This window comes from Micropterus salmoides, unplaced genomic scaffold, assembly GCF_014851395.1.
Source record: "Micropterus salmoides isolate LMB-PRFRI ecotype aquatic unplaced genomic scaffold, ASM1485139v1 Ms_hic_scaffold_9, whole genome shotgun sequence".
NCBI classification, from domain to species: Eukaryota; Metazoa; Chordata; class Actinopteri; order Centrarchiformes; family Centrarchidae; genus Micropterus; species Micropterus salmoides.
Genome location: NW_024044681.1, coordinates 38,214,611 through 38,220,435, shown reverse-complemented (window position 1 = coordinate 38,220,435; position 5,825 = coordinate 38,214,611).

Genomic DNA, 5,825 nt, shown 5'->3' with positions numbered 1-5,825 from the left:
CGTAAAAACAAGGACAACAATTTACTCAAAATCAGAATGCTTGTACTCAAGTCAGAATGCATTAAATCAAATGGAGGGTATCTGTAAAAAATAAAGTACAAAATAAAGTGCACATATATATACACACAAATAACACATAGCTAAAAGTGAGTGGGCAATTACACATACAGTGGGTACGGAAAGTATTCAGACCCCTTTAAATTTTTCACTCTTTGTTTCATTGCAGCCATTTTCCAAAAATCAAAAAAGTTCATTTTATTTCTCAGTAATGTACACTCAGCACCCCATCTTGACAGAAAAAAACAGAAATGTAGACATTTTTGCAAATTTATTAAAAAAGAAAAACTGAAATATCACATGGTCATAAGTATTCAGACCCTTTGCTCAGTATTTAGTAGAAGCACTTTGATCTAATACAGCCATGAGTCGTTTTGGGAAAGATGCAACAAGTTTTTCACATCTGGATTTGGGTATCCTCTGCCATTCCTCCTTGCAGATCCTCTCCAGTTCTGTCAGGTTGGATGGTAAACGTTGGTGGACAGCCATTTTCAGGTCTCTCCAGATATGCTCAATTGGGTTTAAGTCAGGGCTCTGGCTGGGCCATTCAAGAACAGCCACGGAGTTGTTGTGAAGCCACTCCTTCGTTATTTTAGCGGTGTGCTTAGGGTCATTGTCTTGTTGGAAGGTAAACCTTCGGCCCAGTCTGAGGTCCAGAGCACTCTGGAAAAGGTTTTCGTCCAGGATATCCCTGTACTTGGCCGCATTCATCTTTCCCTCGATTGCAACCAGTCGTCCTGTCCCTGCAGCTGAAAAACACCCCCACAGCATGATGCTGCCACCACCATGCTTCACTGTTGAGACTGTATTGGACAGGTGATGAGCAGTGCCTGGTTTTCTCCACACATACCGCTTAGAATTAAGGCCAAAAAGTTCTATCTTGGTCTCATCAGACCAGAGGATCTTATTTATCACCATCTTGGAGTCCTTCAGGTGTTTTTTAGCAAACTCCGTGCAGGCTTTCCTGTGTCTTGCACTGAGGAGAGGCTTCCGTCGGGCCACTCTGCCATAAAGCCCCAACTGGTGGATTGCTGCAGTGATGGTTGACTTACTACAACTTTCTCCCATCTCCCGACTGCATCTCTGGAGCTCAGCCACAGTGACCTTTGGGTTCTTCTTTACCTCTCTCACCAAGGCTCTTCTCCCCCGATAGCTCAGTTTGGCCGGACAGCCAGCTCTAGGAAGGGTTCTGGTCGTCCCAAACGTCTTCCATTTGAGGATTATGGAGGCCACTGTGCTCTTAGGAACCTTAAGTGTAGCAGAAATTTTTTTGTAACCTTGGCCAGATCTGTGCCTTGCCACAATTCTGTCTCTGAGCTCTTCAGGCAGTTCCTTTGACCTCATCATTCTCATTTGCTCTGACATGCACTGTGAGCTGTAAGGTCTTATATAGACAGGTGTGTGGCTTTCCTAATCAAGTCTAATCAGTATAATCAAACACAGCTGGACTCAAATGAAGGTGTAGAACCATCTCAAGGATGATCAGAAGAAATCGACAGCACCTGAGTTAAATATGAGTGTCACGGCAAAGGGTCTGAATACTTATGACCATGTGATATTTCAGTTTTTCTTTTTTAATAAATTTGCAAAAATTTCTACATTTCTGTTTTTTTCTGTCAAGATGGGGTGCTGAGTGTACATTACTGAGAAATAAAATGAACTTTTTTGATTTTTGGAAAATGGCTGCAAAGAAACAAAGAGTGAAAAAGAGTGACACTTCATTTGATTTTTGACTTGAGTGAATTTGACAACCAAGATTCATTATCTTCACATTTGAATAACACTGTAGCATGACTCATGCATAAAGGTACAGTGTGTAATGTTTAGGAGGATTTATTGACCGATATACAATATAATATACATACCTATGTTTTCAGTGGTGTATGAAGACCTAACACAATGAACCATTATGTTTTTATTAGCTTAAAATGAGCCATTTATATCTACATACAATGCGGGTCCTCTGACATGGAAGTCACCATGTTGCGCTGCCATGTTTCTACAGTAGCCCAAATTGACAAACTGCTCTACAGAGCGTGTTTCGTCGTTACGTTGAATACGTAAAAAGAAGCCAAACAAGTAATGTTTGTAGTAGTAGTTGACTGGTTTATTAGAAGTAAGAAAAGAAAAGAAATTTGGACAAATGGAAGACCACACGTAGTTTAGCCCAAGAGCTGACAGTGCATGTTGTTCACCACAGCTTCTCATGCGCGCTTGGAAAGGGAGGGGTGAGCCGTAACTGAGGGTGCATTCATGCGGTGTCTGAATAATGAGAATCTTTTTTTCCTTCTTAAATCTTTATATCAAAAAAAGAAATAAAGTATACATTAAACATAAAGAAGTATATAGAACTTTGATTCGTGCAAAATCACGTATTGTATTTACATACTGTAGTTTGCAAACATGTAATTTGTAATATGGTTTTAACGGTTAGTTTTCTGTCCATGTAGAGTGGACTGGATGTCTGCGAGCTACCTATAGCAAGTTTAATACAACACTGACAACTGTTAACATTCATAAAATAAAACTCTCCATCTCACTAGCAGATGCCACAAACAGTGACAATTGCCATGGCAAGTCAATGGCAGCTGAGGCACTATTTGAGCAAAAACCTCCCATAGGTGTTCATATATATATACTTTATTTTTTACTTTTAACTTATTCATTCCAGAGGGGCTGACTCTACAGACTCTTGTGCATCAATAAGCACAGTACTTTCTCTGTATTTTCTTTTCTCTTTACTTCTTTATCCCCTGGTTCCCTTCCAAAACATTTTGTTCTGATTCATTCTAGGGGAGCATGCTTTCCCATTAAATCAAGATTTTTCTCATTGAACAAGTGACATACTGAAGTTAGAGCACTTTAATCTCAAGACAGTGCGCTAATCAAAACAACTGAATTTAACGTCGGAATTTTTTCGTTAAAGTTAGGCTGTATGGCACAAACAAATGTAATTTACTGTGCATCTAAAGCATAAAATAGGCAGGTTTGTGATGAACTGCTTCACAGATTGACATACTCATCCAAACAATCCATTACGCTGCCATCTGCCTGAAATTAATGTAAGGTTAATGGTGAGTTCAGTGTTAATTTCCTGTGTGAAGTCTGTCCCAAGTCATTTTCCCACCAATTAATTTGGGATGTTTTAAAATAAAAGTACTTTTAAGCTATTTTTGGAGTGATTCCTGTTGTTCCCACCCCATGTCAGTGATGTTTTGTTCAACATAATCTATCCCTGGATTGCAGATCCCTCTGGCCAAAATCTAATGTAAATTTCAAAAAGCATTCAAATTTACTACCACATCTGTTATGATTCTTGTCCTTCTACCTCAAACCAAACCTCAGGGACTTACAGACTGTTAAGAAATGGGGGGCAGTGTTGGCCCAAAGGTTAGAGCTTGTGACCGGGAGGTCGCCGGTTCAATCCCTGAAAATCTGGGTGTGGAAAGTAAACCAAGCAGTGCTTGCCACCACTGAGGTGCCCTTGAGCAAGGCCCATAACCTCAGTGGCCAGCAGACCAGGCTGTGGTTGTACTGGGCAGCTGAATGTGATCAGGGCCTTCCTTCAAAAGAGAGGCTTCCCTGAATAAATAAAGGTTCTAAATGAAGTGTATTTGACTTTCACTCATTTCAGAAATGGTGTGTGCTGTTCCATGTACATACCATCTTTGCAGCCTCTCTGAGACAGACCCATTCAGCTATAAAAGCATTCGCAATTCTTGGAGGAGCTGTGGGTTACAGAAGAAGTCATAACCTTGACCGTGAAACCACATCGTGGCCACATCAGACCGCAATGGGGCAAGCTTTTGGCAACATGTCAATCCATCAGACCGCTTTATTGTCTAAAACTCCTCTCTGTCCTTTCCAGTCTGTAGAATCATAGATATTGTCACTTACATTTGAATTTTACTTGGCAGCTTGTGATTGTGGGAGCATTAACAGATATGGACGTATACTGTTGGTTGTTTAATTAAACAGGAATTATCATTGGATCATGTTGCTTTATTTATGTGGTTAACCAGCTGTGAATCAAAAATAAAATCAGCTCCAAAAGTCCAGATTGCAAAAAAAAAATCTAAAGATTATCAGTTATTTTAGGTTCTGCTGCAGCTAATTAAACATAACATTGTTTCATTCATCCCAGCTCACTTTCATTTTTAAGCGCAAGTTATTTTCATTGTTGACCTGCTCTTAAACATGTTCTTACTTTTTCTTATGAAAAAATTTGTTAGTCGGCAAAAAATAAAAAGCCGTCGGCAGTGAAAACAGTTTTGAAAGGGTGTTCATTCATGCATTATTGATAAGTAAGCAAGGGGGAGTGAGAAATATAGGGGGCGAGAAAGAGAGAATAAAGGGGGACACAATTCCCCAAAGGCAGAATTTTTGCTTTATACAAGTACTGCTGTAGTTAAAACTACATCAGTGGTGAAAGCCTAAGTTCTGACCTGCTCAGATTGGTCAGTAAAATAAGCACAGCTGTATAAAAGTATAGCACTCTGGCCAAGGTGCAAAATGCAACCAGCACTGCATATTCTGTGTCAACATTATCATGATTTAAAAAAAATCCTAAATCTGCATTTTGTTCAGATGTATAATAGTCAGACATGTTATCCTCTGATAACATCCACAACAAGATTAGATATTAGTTCAATTTCTTCCCTGATGGCTTTAGTTTTGTTAATGAACTACATCAGAACATAATTACAAAATCTTAGTAGTAGTCATTTATCTGGTGATGGTCATGATAACACATCTACGGTGACCGGGCTCTTCCAGATTAGACCCATCAGCTCTAAGTTTATTTTAATTATTATTGTGAGGGGAATCCTTGTGGTTTAAGGTAGTCTAGCATAATGTGTTGCCCATTTATTTAAAGCATGTCTAATAATAGTAATCCACAGTTATTTACAGAAACAGACTGCTGAAAATGAACTGGTTCCATTGTAGTGCGGCTGGTGTCCACTCTGCTTGGATAAACATTTTTGCTTGGTGGCACATCTGATAAAGACCCTGGGTTATGTGGTTTTGCTTCTGAACTCTTTAGGCCACGATTTACGTCAGAGTGTCAGTGTATTCCTGTAAATTTACTGATTGACAGGATATCCTTAAAATGAATTTGATTTATATCTTATTCACCAATGTCAGTCGGAACAGACAAAAATCGAGTTATTGCCCAGTGGACATGTGTTACAAGGCGAACCCAGTCGTTGAGACTGCTCGCTGTGTGCTTTCTTCCTCCACATCGTCTGTCCATTAAAGCCCTTAGTTAGCAATACCTTACATATTTTCTGGGCAAGGCAAGGCAATTGAAAGTGCTTAACATAAAACATGACAGCAACATAGGGCAATATAAAAAGACATTCATATACTATTAAAGTAGTTAAATAGAAGATAAAAATAAGGTAAAACCAGAGAGTAAAAGTTCCAGTGCAGTGTAAGATATAAATCAGAAGCCTTAAATTTGATTTAAGAAAAGTGGCAGCAAAATGAAAAGTCTTCGGCCTTGATTTAAAAAAACTGAAATTTAAAAGTTTTCTGGGAGTTTGTTCCAGATATATGGAGCATAAAAACTGAACACTGCTTCACCATGTTCAGTTTCAAGTCAGGACTCAGACGACCTCAGATGGTTCTAAACATAGAAGAGCATCAGAAATGTATTTTGTCCATAAACTTTCAGTGCTTTCTAAACCAACAGATGCATTTTGAAATCAATTATTTGACAGACAGGAAGTATAGACATCAGAACTGGAGTGATGTGATCCTCCTTT